This window comes from Sciurus carolinensis, chromosome 14, assembly GCF_902686445.1.
Source record: "Sciurus carolinensis chromosome 14, mSciCar1.2, whole genome shotgun sequence".
NCBI classification, from domain to species: Eukaryota; Metazoa; Chordata; class Mammalia; order Rodentia; family Sciuridae; genus Sciurus; species Sciurus carolinensis.
The window spans coordinates 53,426,016-53,447,886 of NC_062226.1; the positions used below are offsets into that span (position 1 = coordinate 53,426,016).

The 21,871-nt window shown below is 33.6% G+C and overlaps 1 protein-coding gene and 1 non-coding gene across 10 annotated transcripts in view; both read right to left on the minus strand.

Moving 5' to 3' along the window:
* The window catches only part of Cntln (centlein), a 365,014-nt gene that overhangs the window by 135,372 nt on the left and 207,771 nt on the right, over nucleotides 1–21,871 (minus strand). The window lies entirely within an intron of this gene.
* On the minus strand, nucleotides 14,341–14,414 carry Trnav-cac (transfer RNA valine (anticodon CAC)). Its single transcript has one exon. It is a non-coding gene; the product is annotated as a tRNA-Val (tRNA).

The following is a 21,871-nucleotide window of genomic DNA, read 5'->3' on the forward strand; positions in this document are numbered from 1 at the left end:
TTTTATGTGTTTCAACAAATCTTCGTGTATTAAAAGGTCACAAAAGTGTTCTATGTTTTTCCCTCAATGCTTTATTGCTTGGCCCTTTACATCTAGACATGTAGTCAATCTAGAATTGACTTTTGGTTTTGGCGTGAGGTAAAATATTTTATTAATTTAAATAGGATTTTTAAGTCAAAGTTCTTGGGATTTTTAGCCACACAGTTAAATCATCTAATATTTAGTTATTCCATTTTTTTCGTAATTATAAACAATTTCATAGTGAACACACTTGTATGTTGATATACAAGATATACAAGATTCTCGTCAGTGTAACTAGAAGTGAAATTATATCTTTGAGTATATTCTTAAACATATAGAAAGCATATTACAAACTTTAAAAATATGGAGAATAACAAACATTATTATAACAACCAACTAGATTTAAAAACAACATTATGCTGTATTTAAGTAATTACTTTTATTTTGTGGAAAACAAAAAACGAACCAGGAACAGTGGCATATGCCTGTAATACCAGACTCTCACTGGGCTGAAGTAGGAGGACTGCAAACTCAAGACTGCATTTGATAAGATATGATAAGATATGTTTTTTAAGAACTCAGAGCAAGGAACTAATCTACATTAAAAACAAACTGCTAAAAAGCCTAAAGTGGTTTTCAGATAAGGAAACTTAGAGATAACCTGCCTCAAAATAAAAAAGGGGTGGGGAGATGTAATGAAGTGGAAGAGCACTTGCCTAGAATGTGCAGGGCCTGGGTTCAATCTCTGGTATCATAACGAATGAATGAATGAAAGAGAGAGAGAGAGAAAAAAAAATAACCTGTAAGTAGTGTTACTCCATCCAACACTCTGCCTTTCTTCAGTCCCTGGAAATAATAACTTAAGTTTGGTTTGTATCTATCTGATTCATCTCTTAATAATATGTGTGCATGTATGTGTATAGTTATGCATACCTATATTTTTATTAATATTTACTATGATTTTATGATTTAAAAATACATACTTTTAGTAAATGTATAATAGCATATATACTATTATTCAACTTCTTTTAACTCAATATTTGTTTTTTAAGCATTTCGTTTTGATGAATATAAACCTACATTATGCACGTTAAATGCAGTATCCTGTCACATTATTTATACGCCACAGTGCATTTTTGTGATCTAATGACATTTAGATTACTTCTAATTCTCTCTATTACAACACTGTGGCAATAAATATCCTTATTCATACATAATGTTTTACTTCATTTAAAATACCCTAAGAATCTATTTCAGACTGATATTTTTCTCTCAAATATCTAGATGGAGTAACATATTGGGAGAACTGTGTGTGTGTGAGACAGTGGTGGAGCACTCGCTTAGTATTTTGGAGATCGTGGGTTCCAAAACTCAGCACTGTGAAACAAAACAAACAAAAATATTGGGGAAATATTAGCAAATGTAATTTTTTTAACCTTTTTATATTTGAAAATAGCTTTGCCTATAATGTTCCTACATATGATACTTTTCTATTTTTAAGCACCTTAGTTGTAGGCAAGTTGTAGGCAAGCAACTAACCTACACTGAAAATGAACTATTATAAAGCCTTAAGTGGTTTTTATAGTAAGGAAACATTTTGTTTCAGTTACCTATGTCATTCAAAATAAATTTTAATATTTACATATAGTCATTGGCATTTAATCCATATGTTCAAATCCAATGTTGTTATTAAGAGTATTTTCCTTAAAGAAAAAATGTTGTAAAATAGGCCTCAGCATGACAAAACAGAGTAACTTTAATCTTTATTTCAGAAAAATCAAATGATTACAAGATTTTTTTCATGTAATTCTTAAAAAAAATTTTTTTTATAGTTGTAGATGGACAGCATGGCTTTATTTGCTTATTTTTGTACATGGTGCTAAGAATTGAATCCAGTGCCTCACACATGCTAGGCAATCAACCCCTCTGCCACTGAGCCACAGCCACAGCACCTCTATGTAATTCTTTAAATAACTTTTAAAATACCAGATACATAATTACCCAAATTATGTACGTGAAAACATATTAAGATCACAAATAAATTAAAACCACTACATGTATATCCTCAACAAATGAATATCATATGTATTTGGTCTCAAATGTCTGACAGTAACTTGAAGGATCAAAACCAAAAGCTAATCTCGAAGTTACAAACTATAGTAGAACCCCTATTGGTGATTATGCTTTCTTGATTTCAGTTATCCATGGCCATGCCAGAAAATATTCAATGAAAAAAGAAAAAAAATCATAAGCTTTGAATGTCCTTTATTATCGGTTATTATTATTAATCTCTTACTGTGTCTAATTTATAAATTAAACTTTATCATAGATATGCATACATAGGAAAAAAAAACAGTATATATAGGGTTAGGTACAATCTATACTTTCAGGCATCTACAGGTGGTCTTGGAACATATTCCACAAATGTAAGAGAAGACTGCTATACAATTCTAAAATATACCTGCCATTTACTCAAGTGAAAAACTTCCCTATGGATACAAACACTATTTTTAACCAATAATCTTGTTGATGCATGGCAAAATACTAACTAAAATCCAAACAAAAAATATAATAGACAAAAAGTTGCAAAATACACAAATATCCCTCAATGGGTGAAAAGAGATGAATAAAATTGATATATACATACTATGTAAAAATTATTCAGCAGCAAAAAGAAAAGAAATACTGACATGTGCTACAATATAGATAAGTGTTGAAGATAGCATAAATGAATTAAAACAGACAAAAAAGATACTGTTGTAATTTTACTTTTATGAGGTACCTAGAATAGGTAAGTTCATAGAAACTAAAAAGGGACAGGGACTAGGGGAAGTTGAAACGGAGAGTTATGGATTGATGGGCATAGTCTTAATTTGAGGAGACGAAAGGTTTTGGAAATAATGTTGGTGATGTTAGTATAACAATGTGCAGATACTAAATGCCACTGAAGCATACACCTAAAACTGGTAAAAATGTTAAATTTTATGTCATACACATATCACTAACTACAGTATACGTATATACATATCTATATACACAAAGAAACACACACACTTACAAAATACAAACAGTCACAATTTAGGTTGATTATATAGCAAACAAACGATTTCTAGGGGCTGGGGAGATAGCTCAGCTGGTAGAGTGCTTGCCTCATAAGCCCAAGGCCCTGAGTTTGATCCCCAGTACTGCAAAAAAAAAAAAAAAAAAAAAAAAAAAAAAAAAAATTTCTATATTTTAGACAGATGAAAAGGGCAGGAAAAAAAGATGAAAAAAGTAGAAAGAATAAGGGGAAATATAACAATGGAAATGCATAAGAGTTTTACATTTATATTAATCACAATTTTTATTCACACATTGGTGTGCTTATTGATTACTACTTATGTTCTCCAATAAACTGAAGCTCTATAAGGCAGGCAGTGTGTTCTGCTCAACACTTTACTTCCAACAATCAGCATATTTATTGAACTAATGAATGAAAAACACAGGCAGAACAAAGGGGCACTCTGATTCAGCAACGTGCAACTTACATTATAAAACTATAGTTTAAAAGCATTTTTCACATGTTATTTACTAAGCTATAAGTTGACTTATTCCAAACTTTCATAAGTGACTGCTCAAAGTACATTCATAAGCCTGAAGCATTCTAGAGATAAAAAAAGATGAACATAAGGCATTGTAGGTTTCAGAACTATAACTTGGCAAAGACTGGGTTTTTGTTAATCCTGTTCTAAAACTTCCTACTCTAACCAAGAAACACTTAGTAAGTTTACCTCTGTACACTCTAATTTTAGTTTACGAATTTATCATTAATTCTAATCATGAATTGGGTTTCAAAACCTTATTTCCATAGCCTTGAAATTCATTATTTATCTTTCAAACTTATCTTGATAAACAAATTGTATAATTCTTGATAAAACTAATATCCCAGAATTTATAATCTGATTGCTCATGGTTTATGATAGCCCATGCTCTTTCTTGTTTAACTGATTTATCAAGTACAGATATGCTTTAATTTTTGTTGTATTAATCAATCTCATTAATTCTTGCATGTAATCTTATATCCTCTTTGTCATATAAAAACATTAATAGGATAATTGGATATCACATGCAAAAATGGAAATTGGCCCCCCTGCATCACGTCACATACAGAATTAACTCAAAGTTAAATGAAAGAGGGGAAAATGGCACATTGGAAGAACCCACAATATCACAGAAGACCCCCAAGATTGAATTAAAACAGTGATGATTCTGTGGTGGCCTACTGAGGCAGGAAGGTTGTGGGAAAACACCAGTTGGCAATTCATAAAACTAGCAACCCAGGTGAAACCCAAAAATACTAGTCTCTAGAATAGAAAATTAATGAATAAAGACTGAGGCAACATCAGGCATGCAGTGGCTCGTGGGGGAGAGGAACTTCCTGCCAAAGAACTGAAAAAATTCTCCCCATCAAGTTTAAGAAAAGCAGGTACTGCTATTCAACAAATTCACAATCTGAACAGAAAGTAAGTTCAGACCAGTGAGGGAAGCTGGCATGGGAGAAAGTCCTGGCACTCTCTAGCCAGCATAGATAGTAAAAGTGGGGAAGCACAGAGAGCTTTAAAAGACTCTTTGGAATTTTCTGAGCAGGAGGATAGAAACCCCTTCAGTTCATCCTGGTTTTTAATATTTTGCTTTAATTTTTTGCTTTATTGTCTTGCTTTTGGTGTAATTGCTTTTTGAGTTACCCAAGACAAAACAGTCATATAGGCTTATTTTTTGATGGATCAATGGGTGTCCATGCCAAGCATCAGTCTGGTCACAGGAATGAGACTATAACACAGACTTGGAGGGAGATTAGGTGACAGGACCTGTGGCTGCCAGTCTGCAAAGGAGAACAGAATGAAGGTCACTTTCATTTGAACTTGGCAGTCTGAGTTCTGGGATAAGGGGCATGATGGATGGATGATGAAACTGGGACAGAGCAGGACTGAGTAGAAAGCAGCTGGCTCCACAACACCCTGCTGCAGGACTAGCACCATCTCCCCCATGTCTAGAATGGCCTGCAAGATGAACTGACAGGTCCCACACAACTCTTCTCAGCACACTACCTGAGGCTTTTAGAATAAAGGAAGTAATGTAGTCCAGATCAGTCTATAGCACAGGAGTAACAGGAGTAGCCAACCAGATTTACAATCCCACCCATGGTCACAATAACAAAGCCATTTTGAGGATGCAGTCTACTCCGGAAGAGACAACCAATACTACCCCAGTAGAAAATGGCATGCAAGCAGGAGGCACAGCTCATACAGATTCCCATAAAAATGTTGGTCAGGTTGGGTCAGAACTGAGGACAAATGACAGTATTTGTGTCACACAAGCTTCATCATAGTAGGAAGATTCGAAACTCAAAATCCCAGGAGGAAAAGTTTCTATTTATAAACAACTTCAGAAAAAAAAAATAAATAAATTTCTTTATGACTGTTATTTTCTCAATACCCCTTTACTTCTTTCTTATCTTTATTTCCTTCCCCTATCATTCATTCTTTCTTCTCATTTAACTTGTTTATTTTCACTCCCCCACACTTCTCCTTTTTCCTTTCCCTTTATTTTCTTTTTTATCCCTTTTCCATTTTAGTTTAGTATATTATCATTAATGCTTAAGTTATTCATCCTATTCTATATTATTTTTAACCACTATCCTCTTTGACTAATAAAATTATAAAAATTATTCATAACTACTTTTATAACATGTTGACATGATTTGCTCTTAAAATTATCACTGTTCCTGGTAGTTACTCTCTCCTTTCAATGTGGTACACTTTGATTATGCTCATCAGACATATGAAAACTCAGATATACTCCCAATTCAGGGTTTATTTTAAAGAAATAATTACTCACTACACATCCCCACATAAAAGAGGAAGAGAAATCAATCCCAATAGATGTGTAAATATAGAACCTAAAAACATGAGGCAACAAGCCAAAAAGAAGGCACCAAAACTTCATAACCCCCAATAACAGAATCTACATATATAGAAATGGATGAGATCTCGAGGAAAAATCTGATTTTTACGATGGGAATGAATTTTTAAAAATTAAAAAATGAAATAAGGAAGAAAATAAGGATGTAAAAGACTATTTCGGTAATGAGAGAATCAAACAGAAATCATGGAAAAAAAAAGACTCACTAAATCAAACTATAAACTCAACTGAAAGTCAAGAGATGAGATCAAGTAGAATACAGAATCTCAGCGGTTGAATACAAAGTGAGCATTTTTTAATATTTAGAAAATACTAAGAAAAATAAAGTAAAAAACTATGATCACAATATATGGTCTCTGAGATAACAATGGCTATCCTCAAGAAAAAAAAATTGAAGAATCACAAACATCAAGAAAGGAACACAGGAGACTTCCACACCAGGGAGGCAGGCCCAGAGACCCAGGCACAGACCAGTCGGGCCCCAGCCTGCAGCCTCCTGCCCATGCAGCGGTTGACCATCTGTAAACATGTGGAGGCACCTCTGCCCAGTAGCAGGGATTATACCCCACCTGGAGGGCACAATCCCTAGAGGGGCAGCATGCTTTTTGGGTCACTGCATTATCAAGTTCCTCCAAAACATGAGGCTACTGAAGATGAGGAGGTAAGTTATTGGAAACCTGCAGGGACACTATAAGTCAATAGGAGGAAAATTGCAATATCTCAGATTTATACTCCTAGAGGGGAAGACACATGAGCAATATGAGAAAACAAGGGAAGAAAGCATCCCAAACAAACCTAGATGCTACATCAATAAAATCCAATGACAGCAAAGCAGAAGAAATGTCTGAAAGGGAGTTCAGAATGTAGGTAATTAAAATGATCAGAAAAGCAAATAATGACATAAGAGAACAAATGTAGGCATTGAATGATCACACCAATCAACAGTTAAAAGAGAAAATGCAGGAAGCAAAAGATCAATTCAATAAAGAGATAGAGATTCTGAAAAAAGAACAAACCAGAAAATCTTGAAATGAAGAAAACAAAAAACCAAATAAAAAACTCCACAGAAAGCATAACCGATAGGATAGAACAACTGGAAGACAGAATCTCAGACATTGAAGACAAAATATTTAATCTTGAAAACAAACATGACCAAACACAGAAGACGGTAAGAAATCATGAACAGAATCTCCAAGAATTATTGGATATCATGAAAAGACCAAATTTAGGAACTATTGGAAATGAGAAAGGCACAGAGAAACAAAACAAAGGAATGATCAATCTATTCAACGAAATAATATCAGAAAATTTCCCAAATCTGAAGAATGAAATGGAAAATCAAATACAAGAGGCTTATAGGACACCAAATGTACAAAATTACAATAGACCCACACCAAGGCACATTATAATAAAAATACCTAACATACAAAATATAGAATTTTAAAGGTTGCAAAAGAAAAACATCAAATTACAATCGGGGGAAACCAATATGTACATCAGCTAGAAGAGCCTGGAATAGCATTTTTCAAGCTCTGAAAGAAAATGGATGCCAACAAAGAATTTTATACCCAGCAAAATTTACCTTTAGATTTGAAAACAAAATAAAATCCTTCTTTTGCTAAAAGAATTCACAAATAGAAAGTCATAACTACAGAACATTTTCAGGAAAATATTCCATGAGGAAGAAATGAAAAACAATGATGTAAGTCAGCAAAGGAATAGCCAAATAAAGGAGAAATCAAGTGAAATTAAAAACCAAAAATGAGCCAAAATGACTGGGAATACAAATTGTATCTCAATAATAACACTGAATGTTAATGGCCTGAACTCATCAATCAAAAGACACAGACTGGCAGATTGGATTAAAAAGAAAGACCCAACAATATGCTGCCTTCAAGAGATTCATCTCATAGAAAAAGATACCCACAGACTAAAGGTGAAAGGATGGGAAAAAACATACCATGCACATGGACTCTGAAAACAGCAGGGATATCCATCCTCATATCAGATAAAGAAGACTTCAAGCAAAAATTACTTAGAAGGGATAAAGAAGGACATTTCATACTGCTTAAGGGAAGCGTAAATCAGCAAGACATAACAATCAAAAATATTTATGCTTCAAACAATGGCACATTCATGTATGCCAAACAAATCCTTCTCAATTCCAGGAACCAAATAGACCACAACACAATAATGCTAGGTGACTTTAACGCACCTCTGTCACCACTGAACAAATCTTCCAAACAAAAATTGAACAAAGAAACCATAGATCTCAGTAACACAATCGATAATTTAGACTTAACAGACATATATAGAATATTCCATCCAACAATAAGTGAATACACTTTCTTCTCAGCAGCACATATATTCTTCTCTAAAATAGACCATATGTTATGCCACAAAGCTACTCTTAGTAAATACTCTTAGTAAATACAAAAAGATAGAGATGCTACCTTGTATTCTATCAGATCATAATGGAGAAATAAATGACAAAATAAAAAACAGAAACTACTCCAATAACTGGAGATTAAATAATAAACTATTCAATGATGCATGGAGAGCAGAAGACATCAGGGGGGAAATAAAAAAATTCAGAGAGGTAAATAAGAACAAAGATACAACATATCAAAATCTTTGGGTCACTAAGAAAGCAGTGCTAAGAGGAAAATTCATTTCATGGAGCACATTCAATAAAAGAAGAAAAAGTCAACAAATAAATGACCTAGCATTAAAGCTCAAAGCCCTAGAAAAAGAACACATCAACACCAAAAGTAGGAACCAGGAAATAGTTAAAATCAATGAAATTGAAAAAGAAACAATCAAAAAAATTGACAAAATAAAAAGTTGGTTCTTTGAAAAAATAAACTTGATAATCCCTTAGCCACACTAACAAAGAGAAGAAGAGAGAAAACTCAAATTACTAAAATTAGAGATGAAAAAGGAAATATCATGACAAACACTATTGAAATACAAAACATAATTAGAAGCTATTTTGAAAATCTATACTCCAACAAATAGAAAATCTCAAAGACATCAATAGAATTCCAGAGACATATGATCCACCCAAACTGAATAAGGAGGACATACACAATTTAAATAGATAAATTTCAAGTAATGAAATAGAAGAAGTCATCAAAAGCCTACCAACAAAGAAAAGTCTGGGACCAGATCGATTCTCAGCCAAGTTCTACAAGACCTTCAAAGAAGAGCTCATTCCAATACTCCTCAAAGTATTCCATGAAACAGAAGAGGAGGAAACCCTTAGAAACTCATTCTATGAAGTTAACATCACTCAGACAGAGACACATCGAAGAAATAAAATTTCAGACCGATATTCTTACTTAACATAGATGCAAAAATTCTTAACAAAATTTTAACAAATCGCATACAAAAACATATTAAAAAGATAGTGCACCATGATCAAGTAGGTTTTATCCCAGGGATGCAAGGTTGGTTCAACATACAAAAATCAATAAATGTAATTCATCATATCAATAGACTTCAAGAATCACATGATTATTTCAATAGATGCAGAAAAAGCATTTGATAAAAGTCAGCATCCTTTCATGCTCAAGACACTAGAAAAAATAGGTATAGTAGAAATATTCCTCAACATTGTAAAGGCTATATATGCTAAGCCCACGGCCAATACCATTCTAACTGAAGAAAAACTGAAAGCATTCCCCTAAAAACTGGATTAAGGCAGGGATGCCCTCTTTCACCACTTCTATTCAACACTGTCCTTGAAACTGTAGCCAGAGCAATTAGTCAAAAAAATTAAAGGGATATGAATAGGAAAATAATTCAAACGATCACTATTTGCTGATGACATGATTCTATATTTAGAGGTGACAAAAAATTCCACCAGAAACTTCGAGAATTCATCAATGAAATCAGTAAAGTAACAGGATATAAAATCAATGCTCATAAATCTAACACATTTTTATTCATAAGTGATGAATCATCTGAAAGAGAATTTAGGAAAACTAACCCATTCACAATAGCCTCAAAAAAATAAACTACTTGGGAATCAATCTAACAAAAGAGGTGAAAGACCTCTACAATGAGAACTACAGAACACTAAAGAAAGAAATTAAAGAAAACCTTAGAAGATGGAAAGATCTCCCATGTTCTTAGATAGACAGAGTTAATATCATCAAAATGGTCATAATACCAAAAGTGCTATACAAATTCAATGCAATTCCAATTAAAATCCCAATGACATACCTCATAGAAACAGAGCAAGAAATCATGAAATTCATTTGGAAGAATAAGAGCCAGAATAGATAAAGCAATACTTCGCAGGAAGAGGGAAGCAGAGGGTATCACAATTCCAGAACTTCAACTATACTATAGAGCAACAGTAACAAAAATGGCATGGTATTGGCACCAAAATAGACAGGTAGATCAATGGTACAGAATAGAGGACACAGACACAAACCCACATAAATACAGTTTTCTCATATTAGACAAAGGTGCCAAAAACACACAATGGAGAGAAGACAGTCTCTTCAACAAATGGTGCTGGAAAAACTGGAAATCCATATGCAGCAGAATGAAACTAAACCCCTATCTCTCATTCTGCACAAAACTCAACTCAAAATGGATCAAAGACCTTGGACTCAGACCAGAGACCCTGCATCAAACAGAAGAAAAAGTAGATCCAAATCTTCATCATGTCTGTTTAGGACCAGACTTCCTTAACATGACTCCCAAAACACAAGAAATGAAAGGAAGAATCAATAACTGAGACAGATTCAAACCAAAAATCTTTTTCTCAGTAAAGGAAACTATCAGCAATGTGAAGAGAGAGTCTACAGAGTGGGAGAAAATCTTTGCCAATTAGAATGGTGATTAACAAGAATAAAAGCAACACTAGGTGTTGACGAGGATGTGGGGGAAAAGGTACACTCATACATTGCTGGTGGGGTGGCAAATTTGTGTAGCCATTCTGGAAAGCAGTGTGGAGATTCCTTAGAAAACTTGTAATGGAACCACCATTTGACCCAGCTATCCCATTCCTTGGTCTATACCCAAAGGACTTAAAATCAGCATACTACAGAGATACAGCCACATCAATGTTCATAGCAGCTCAATTCACAATAGCTGGATTGTGGAACCAATCTAGATGCCCTTCAACTGATGAATGGATAAAGAAACTGTGGTATATACATACAATGGAATATTACTCAGCCATAAAGAATGATAAAATTATGGCATTTGCAGGCAAATGGATGTAGTTGGAGAATATCATGCTAAGTGAGATAAGCCAATCCCAAAAAACCAAAGACTGAATGATCTCTCTGATAAGTGGATGATGATACATAACGGGGGTTGGGAGGGAGGCAAGAATGGAGGAAGGATGTATTGTATCGAGGAAAAAGAAGGGTAGGAGGGATGGTGGAAAGGAAAAATAACAGAATGAGAGAAACATCATTACCCTATGTATACGTATGATTACACAAATGGTATGACTCTACTTCATATACAACCAGAGAAACAAGTTGTAGCCCATTTGTTTACAATGAATCAAAATAAATTATATAAAAAAAGAAAGGAACAGAAATATAGTCCAATGGCAGGGATAGCCTTTTCTTTCTTTAATTTGTTCTTTATAGTTATATATGAAATAACATATTTTGACATATTTTACATACATGGACTATAACTTCCCATTCTGTGGTTGTACATGATGTGGAGTTTCACTGGTCATGTATTCATATATAAATATAAGAAAGTTACATCTAATTCATTCTATTGTCTTTCCTATTCCCAAGTTCCTTCCCTTTCCTCTATCCTGTTCAATCCCATGACACCCATCCTCCCACAGCCTATTATGAGTCAGCATCAGAGAGAACATTAGGCCTTTGGTTTTTTGGGACTGGCCTTTTATACTTAGCCTAATAGTTTCCAGTTTCATCCACTTATTAGCAAATGTCATAATTTCATTCTTCGTTATTGCTGAGTAATATCCCATTATGTGTATGCACCACATATTCTTTATCCATTTATCTGTTGAAGGGCACTTAGGTTGGTTCCAAAGCTTAGCTATTATGAATTGAGCTACTATAAACATTGATATGGCTATGTCATTATAGGTGTTGATTTTAAGTTCTTTGGGTATATGCCAAGGAGTGGGATAAATGGGTCAAATGGTAGCTCCATTCCAGTTTTCTAAGGAATCTTCTTACTGCTTTCCAGAGTGGTAGCACCAATTTGCAGTTCAACAAGCAATGTATGAGTGTACTTTTTTCCCACATCCTCACCAACATTGATTGTTCCTAGTATTCTTGGCAATTGACATTATCACTGAAGTGAGATAAAATCTCAGTGTAGTTTTAATTTAGGTTTCTCTAATTGCTAGAGATGTTGAACTTTTTTTCACATATTTGTTGACCAGCTGTATTTGTTCTTCTGTGAAGTGCTTTTCAGTTCCTTTGCCCATTTGTTGATTGGGTTATTTCTTTTTTTGGTGTTAATTTTTTTGAGTTCTTTATATATTCTAGAGATTAATGCTGTATCTGAGATGAAAGTGGCAAAGATTTTCTCCCTTCCTGTAGGCCCTCTCTTCGTGTTCTTGATTATTTCCTTTGCTGTGAAGAAGCTTTTTCATTTGATACCATCCCATTTACTGATTCTTGATTTTACTTTTTGTGCTTTCGGAGTCTTATTGAGGAAGTTGGCTCCTAAGCAAACATGATGGAGATTTGGGTCTACTTTTTCTTCTAGCAGGTGCAGGGTCTCTGACCTAACGAATAAGGTTCTTAAATGGATAGCCTTTTCAGTGCAATAATAGCAAAGCCTTTCCAAACCTTGGGAATAAGATGGGGGCCACACAAGAAGGCATTTAGAACTGTAAATAGACAAAAATCAAAAAAGAACCTCTCCATGAGATATCATAATTAAAATGCCAAATATCTAGAGTTACTATAGAATTCTAAAACCTCAAGAGAAAAATGTCAGGTCACATTTAGAGGTAAACCAAGAATGAAAATGTGTGATTTCTCAATAGACACTCTAAAAATCCTGGAGGACTTGGAACAATGTGTTTCAAATCCCAAAGGAACATAATTTTCAACCAAGATTGCTATATGCAGTGAAGCTCTCATTCAGAATTCAAGAAATAAAAATCTCCAAAATAAGCATAAACTAAGAGAATCCATGACTACTAAGCCAGTATTGCAGAAAATATTTAAAGAAATTTTACACACAGAAGTTAAAACCCAATGCAGAACTTAGAAGAAAAAATACACAAATGAGAATTAGAATACAAATAAGCATTAGAAATAAATTCAAATGGCAAAAAATAATAAACATCTCTCTATAATACTACTGAATGTAAATGGTCTCAACTCCCCAAGTAAAAACCTTGGACTGGCAGAGTGTTTTAAAAAACAAGACCCAACTATATGTTCTGTGTGAGAGACATACCTCACAGGCAAACACATCCATAGGCTGAAAGTGAAAGAATGGAAAATGATATTCCACACAAATGAATATCCAAAAATAAATTTTCTTTTCAAAATATGTCAACATTGGCAAATAGGCTTTTCTAAGAATTTTATTTCCCCCTTTCTAGAAAAATGCAATTCCTAAAATCTTCATTTTGAGATTTTTTTTTTTAATTGAGAAGACCAAGAATCTTGTTTTGCTAGGGGAAAAAAAAATGGTTCAACTTTCCTAAGATAATATTCTCATTTTAGTTCATTAATTACTACTGAACATTATAAAATATTTTTGAAACTATGTCCTGCATATTTTTAAAATTTACTGCAAAAGAGAGTAAAGTGCTCCAATATGTGCTAGGCCATTGATCTTACAAATTTTATCATGAAAAATTATCAGAAAGTCACTGAAATAAAGACAATTATATCTAATTAAAATATAGAGGGCAAAATTCTCCACTTCTTTAAAATTAAATTGAAGGGTTTTTTTTTTTTTTTTTTGGTGTGTGAATTTTAAAATCCTTTATCTTTCACCCCAACCCTAACTGGATCCATTGACAATCTCACTAATCAGGATTTTCAACTTCAACTAGGAAAAATATCAGTAACTCTGTAAATATTTTACATAGTCATACTTATTTTTAGACATAAAACAAAAGTGAAAGAATGAATGGTTAAAAAAAGGAGGGGCTAATGTTCAAATGTGTTATTATAGAGAATTTCGACTTTAAGAGTAATAGATACAAAAGGGTTTTGAAATAGGGAGAACCATGCTCAGAACTGCTTATCATTTGACTGTGTGGGGATTAGTAATGGAACCCAAGGTCTTAGACACACACACACACACACACACACACACACACACACACACATATATATATATATAGTTTTTTGTTTTTTTTTTTTTTTTTTTTTATGGTACTGGGGATTGAACCCAGGGCCTCGTGCTTGTGAGGCAAGCACTCTACCAACTGAGCTATATCCCCAGCCCCAGAATTATATTTTAAAAGATCACTTTGCAGAGTTGGATTTGAGGGGATAAGGACAATTGTAGGTATTCAAAAGTTTACTCTAGGAGGTCAGAGAAGAAATATGGGGGGTTGGATAAGGCATTAAGTATAGTATGGAAAGAAGTAGATACATTCTAGAAGTACTGGTGATGTGGACTTTTAAGACTTGTATGGATTTTAATGAAGAGGTTGGAAAGAATGATAAACCAATTTTAATACCCTAGGTATCTGGTTTGAGCAAAATGGTAAATCACAGTTCAATTGATTGAGATGTAGAGTGCTAGATAAGGAGTAAATCTGTAGGAAAAGATCATGAATTTGGTTGTAGACATGTTGTATCTGGGTAAGACATCAAAGGGGAGATGTATTATAGACATTTGGATATACTGAGCTGAAGTTCAGAAACAAAGGTCTATGGCTTGAAATTAGATCTGGGAGTCGATTAACAAGGGATGATAATATAAATCATGGGAATTGATGAAACTGTCTGGAAGAATACAGAGAATGTCTACCACAATGCAAAAATACTGCAACAAAAAGTAGCCGATTGTCTGGGGGAAGAGACGGTAAAGGAGGACGTGAAGAGATGGCCAGAGACTCACAGAACAAAATCAGAAGAGAATGGTGCCAGAGTTTTGAAGAAAAAAAAATGTTTTTAAGAGAGTATGACCTGCCTTGTTCAACAAGGATGAGAATATGAAGATGTAAAGTATCTTTTGGTTAACTCCTGGTTACTGAATGGTTTGCCTAGATTTCTCTGTTCTTGATATAATTATTCTTGACAAATCAGATTCTGTTTTGTTGATTGCTATGAACCAATTTAAATTATGTCTAAAATCATATATTGAAACATTAATCCCTAATGTTATGGTATTTGGAGATGGGGACTCTGAAAGGTAAATTGGATTACATGGAGACTTTGTGCCAACACGAGTGGTTTTTAAAGAAGAGAAAGAGAAAGAGAGAGAGAGAGAGAGAGAGAGAGAGAGAGAGAGCACACTCTCTGATACATGATAACAGAGAGAAGGCAGTCATCTTCACACCAAGAAGCAGGCCACTCAAAAGAAATCTATTCATCTACACCTTGATCTTGGACTCCTCAGCTTTCAGAACTGTGAGAGAAAAAAAACAGTCTAATATTTTAATAACTCAGTTTATGACACTTTGTTTTAGCAGTCTGATCTGACTAATGCATTGAAAATTCCCAGCTCTCAATTTTTTATTCCCTATGCATATACTGAATTGGTTTTTTCTATAACATGGTTTATAAATATTAGAGGTACTACACTTTTATTTACTTAAATCATTACATCAGAACATGCACAGTATAATGAAAAATCAATTTATTAGGGTTTATTTCTTGTGTTCTTTGTTTCTACTACAATCAGAATATGATAAATGTCATAATGGTAGGGACACATGAATAAACATTTTATAAGTAGTTTAAATTATGTATGGAATTTTATAGTATACATAAATAGGTAAGTGAAGGCTGGAGGAAAGGCTGAAGGCTGAGAAAGGGCAATTAAATTGAGGCTGCAAAGATAAAAGTTCTATTAATTAACCAATGACTTTCTCTAAGACTAGAGTTGTTAAAGTGAAATATAAATTTTATACCTTCTAGAAAAGACATGAGAATCAATAGAAGCAAAGAAAAATTTTATATATTTTAATTTTTGTTTGTATATTTTACTATCATACATAGACATCTCTTCTTAATCTTTGTTACTGCCTTAATTCAGGCCCTCGTGATATACAGATTTAAAGAGTAACTTTAGGTAGTATCTCAGATATTAGTCTTTCTACATTCTACTTTACAAAAGTAATCAACCTAAGTAATAATTATACAACAAATTGCCATAGTATATAGTATATAGTATATAGTATATATTATGTAGAATGTAGTATATAGAATCTTACCATGGTCACTACATAGTCAATTTGCTCCGAGCTTGTAGCAGTCAGTTCAAAGTGACATCATTATCTTAAAGCTTTGCTTCAGTTTTTTCCCACTTACAAATATAATACAGTTTTCCCTGCTTTGTGTCACTACTATTCTCTAATTATTTTTATGACCCTTTGCTTATCTTCCTTAGTAAGCTGTACCCTGATAAAACAGGGTGACATACTATTTCTCTCTGTGGACCAGCAGAGTGCCCAGCTGCAGAATTTTATATAGGCTACAGATTAGTATAAAGAGACTAAAATTACCAAATCATTGTAAATTGCTCTTCCATTTGATCAAGAATCCAAAGGACTCATGACGAATGTCATCACACCTAGGATAACTAGCTGGTACAGGTAACTGTGGTTGACAATGTGCAATGTATCATGTGCTGGACTGGAAAAACTTATTTTGTTGCTGCATGTAATAACCACTTTTATAGCTTTATATCACTATTCTGAAAGAATATGTACTTTTTATTTTACTTCTTTTTTTTTTTTTTGAGACAAAGTCTCTCTATATTGTCCAGGCTAACTAACCTTAAACCCCTAGGCTCAAGCAATCCTCCTGTCCCGGACTCCCAAATAGTTGGGACTACAGGTATGTGGCATCCTGCCTAGCCACAAAAATGTTTATTCCAATGGGAAATGTTAACATATATTTGACTCTGTAGGTTCCTAAGTCTAATTTAGCATTGGTAAGAGAACAAGCTCAACCAAGCAAGAAAACAGAGTATGTCCACTAGCATTTCTGAAAGCTTTTCTTGCTTCTTACAATCTAGCATCCAAAGGGTAGTTTTACCTCACTAGCATGTAGCAGGTACTAGCATGTGACTAAACTCCCTCAGATTATGAAACAATCATACTTCGGTAAATCACTGTATATTCAGTCCCTACTTTAGTGACTGACCCTGAATTATACTGTTCAAATACTGAATAAACGAATGAATGAATGAATGAATGAATGAATGAATAAAGAAAGACTATGTGAATATACTAAAGAAGCCAGTCAACTTATTTGTTCATGGATTGTCATTTCTTCATCTTTTATTAAAATATAGTTTATATAATATATAGATGTATTTCATAAATCTACATGAAATACTGCATGAACTATATTCCATGGAAAGTTTCCAAGTCCTTAGTGTTCCCTATTGTATTAGCAACTGATATTTCTCGCCACACTCAATGGCAAAAAAACTATAATGTCAGTCAGTGGCAGTATTGTTCTTTAAAATCATATTTTGTAGAGTGTAATGTTTAATTAGAGTCTTGAAAACTTAACAGCTAACTCAACTTTTAAGATAGATTTGGAAACAGTTAAAATTTGATTTAAAAGCAGTAGTAGCAGTATATCTTCTTTTATGGATTCTAGTCTTAAGATACTTAGAACACGTTAATCTTATTTCTTAAACACTTAAGTCCGAATATTAAATCAGAGGGTAATATATGACACAAAAATAAACCTTCTGGGTTCACAGAAAAACAAGTTGAAATTTCTGGTTCCTAATTAAGAAGGAATAAATACATTTATTCCTACTAATTAAAAATAAAACCCTGAAATTAAAACATGACTCTAAAAGGTGCCAACAAGAACGACCTCAGGAGTAGAGGAACAACACTGGAAGAACTCATAGTGGTGAGTTTCCTGGATTTACTTCATTTTTCATCCCAAACTAGGGACTAAAGAAAGCCACAACTCAGAAATGCTAATGGACACACACAAAAAAAATCCTCAAGAAAAGCATGCTCTCTTTAGCAAAGGGCCAATAAAAGAACAGAGAAGTGGAAAGAAATCTTGTTGATCTACCCTAATCCAGTCATAAACATGGGGGGGGGGGATTGGAAGTCCTTCCTGCACTCTATGTTAATGAAAACAGAATGAGAAGCCATCATCTACAACATGCAGAAACCCCTTCACTCTCAATTCAATGCACTAACAACAAAAGTCAAATTAGGAGGTTAGACTCCCACCTCTTCCTAGCAGCAATGAGGTGACCTTTATGATGCCATGAGACATGATGTCATCAGTGGCATGTTAAAATAAAAGATTTCAATAAGACCTAGAGTCTCAAAACGTAATATTCCAAAGTGCAAGAAACAGTTTTAAAAATCACTCATCATTGTATATATATGCCACAGTTTCTTTATCCATTCATCAACTGAAGGGCATCTAGGTTGGTTCCACAATCTGGCTATGGTGAATTGAGCAGCAATGAACATTGATGTGGCTGTATCTCTGAAGTATGCTGATTTTAAGTCCTTTGGGTATAGGCCAAGGAGTGGGATAGCTGGGTCAAATGGTGGTTCCATTCCAAGCTTTCTGAGGAATCTCCATACTGCTTTCCAGAGTGGCTGCACTAATTTGCAACCCCACCAGCAATGTATGAGTGTTCCTTTTTAACCACATCCTCGCAAACACCTATTGTTGCTTGTGTTCTTGATAATCGCCATTCTAATTGGGGTGAGATGAAATCTTAGGGTAGTTTTGATTTGCATTTCCCTTATTACTAGGGATGTTGAACATTTTTTCATATATCTGTTGATTGCTTGTACATCTTCTTCTGTGAAGTGTCTGTTCATTTCCTTAGCCCATTTGTTGATTGGATTATTTGCATTCTTGGTGTAGAGTTGTTTGAGTTCTTTATAGATTCTGGAAATTAGTGCTCTATCTGAAGTATGGTTGGCAAAGATATTCTCCCACTCTGTAGGCTCTCTCTTCACATTGCTGATTGTTTCCTTTGCTGAGAGAAAGCTTTTTAGTTTGAATCTATCCCAGTTATTGATTCTTGCTTTTATTTCTTGTGCTATGGGAGTCCTGTTAAGGAAGTCTGATCCTAAACCAACAAGTTGAAGATTTGGACCTACTTTTTCTTCTATAAGATGCAGGGTCTCTGGGCATATATATACAATGGAATATTACTCCGCAATGAAGAATGATAAAATTATGGCATTTGCAGGCAAATGGATGAAATTGGAGAATATCATACTAAGTGAGATAAGCCAATCTCAAAAAACTAAAGGATGAATGATCTCGCTGATAAGCGGATGAGGACATATAATGGGGGGTGGGAGGGGTTAGCATTAGGGTTAGGGTTAGGTTTAGGGTTAGGTATAAGGAGTGTGGTAAGAATGAAGGAAAGAAGGACTGTATAGAGGGAAAAGAGGGGTGGGAGGGGTGGGGGGGGAGGGAAAAAAATAATGAATCAAACATCATTGCCCTATGTAAACGTATGATTACACAAATGGTATGCCTTGACTCCATGTACAAATAGAGAAACAACATGTATCCCATTTGTATACAATAATAATAAAAAAAAAGAAAAACAAAATGTTGGAAATATTTCTAAGATGACAAAATATATTATATTTTAAAGTATACCGCTGCATTTTGTAAATAACATTTTATTTTCCTAAGTAAAAAAAAAATACTTTAATGATAAAACTTCTATTATGCTACCAGAAAAAAAAAAATCACTCATCAAACCAAAAACCAGGAAAATCTCAACTTAAACCTTAACAATAAGAAACAACTATAATTTGTTTAAAAACTAACCACTTTTATTGGGCAACTGGTTTGAAAAGACATTGATCAAAGAACAAAGACTGCAAATAAGCACATAAAAAGACAGTATCATTAGTCATTAGGGAAATGGAAATTAAAATAACAATGGACTACCACTACATACCTATTTAATCTTTAAAAATTAGTGACAATACCAAGAGTTGACAAGAATTTTTGAGCAACTGAATTCTCATGAAGTAGGAATGAAAATGGAATAGCTAATTCAAAAAACAATTTGGCAAGTTCTGATAGAGTTCTACATAGACTGACTATATGATTTGGCAATGCAACTCCTGAGTATTTACCTTAAAGAATAAAAAATCCATGCTCACACAAAACCTCTGATAGCAGCTCTATTAATAAATGCTAAATAAGCAAACAAAAACTCTGGAAATGACCCAAATGTTGTTCAATGAATAAACAAACTGTAATAAACCTATACAATGGAATACCATTTAGCAATAAATAGGAACAAACTGGATAAAATAAACTGAATGAATCCCAAAGGCACTGTGCTCAGTGAAAGAGGCCAGTCCTCTAAAAGTTAGTTTATATAATTCCATGCATATGACTCTGAAAAAGGCAAAGCTACATGAAGAGAGAACAAATCAGTGCCTGTCAATTATAGAGTTGGTGGAATGACTGGACTACAAAGGGGCAGAACAAAGAAAGTTTCTGAGATATATTTTGGCATCCTGATCATGGTGTTAGTTACTCAAATGTTATATGTGTTATAATTTCATAAAACTACACAGTAAAAATGTCAATGTACTGAATAAAAAATTTAAGAAAAAAAAGGAAAACGAAACTCCTGCCCTCATCAGTATATAAACTTCAATGAATAAAAGACTGAGATTTTATAAATCTTTTTGTTTGAACATACTTTTTGATATTAGTTTTATTTTTTGACATCATATTTCATTAAGAATGTTTCAAATTGAACATGTGTTCATGTAAGTACCTGCAAGTAGAACATCTGATGTTCTCATTTCATTCACCAAGCAGAGTGCATGACAGCAGAACTCCAACACATTTAGTTAACTGAATAAAGTTTCGCAAAATAAATTTTCTCTAGGAAACTTTTTGTAGACAACTTGAGGTTCATTCAATGCTTTATGAAAAATATCAGTACTATTTACTAGGACTGATCTGAAAAACAACTATTTTACAAATGACTATCACATTGATGAATTTAAACAGATTTCAGGGGAAACTTCCACAGCGTTAATAATGTCTCTTAGCAATTTATTCAAAGAGCTATTTCCAATGTACAAACACTTCTGGGTGAACAAAGTAGGATTTAAGAGCTTCCTAATTCTCCCTAAAAGGTCTTATTACTTTTTCTTTCATTCTATTTCACTAATGAATAAAATAAACCCCAAAATGTATACTTATAATCTCTGACTGAATTTTCTTGAATAGATTTCAAAATTAGTTAGATTAGGTCTCTCACATAATTCACTTCAGCCAAAAACTTTCATTTTTTGGAGACAGTCATTAAAGATTACCAGACAAAGTACTGACACATGCCATAACATGCTAAGTGAAAGACACTTGTCTAAAAAGGACCACATATTATACGATTGCATTGATATGAAATGTTCAGAACAAGAAAGTCTGCAGGTCCAGAAAGTAGATTAATAAGTAGTTGCCTAGGTCTGAGAAGGGTGGATGGAAGGGCTGGGCCACACCTGGTAACTTGTGTAGGTTTTTAAAAACAATTTTTTTAATAAGTGATGAAAATATTCTAAAATTAATTATAATGACAGATGGTGTGCAACTCTTTGAATATACCAAAAGTCACTGAAATACATTATATGGGTGAAATTTATGACTCCTGAGTTATATTTCAATAAAACTATTTAAAAGTATCAGGAAATGTTTTGGGGGCAAATATATGTAGTCTATAAAATAATTTTCAAAAG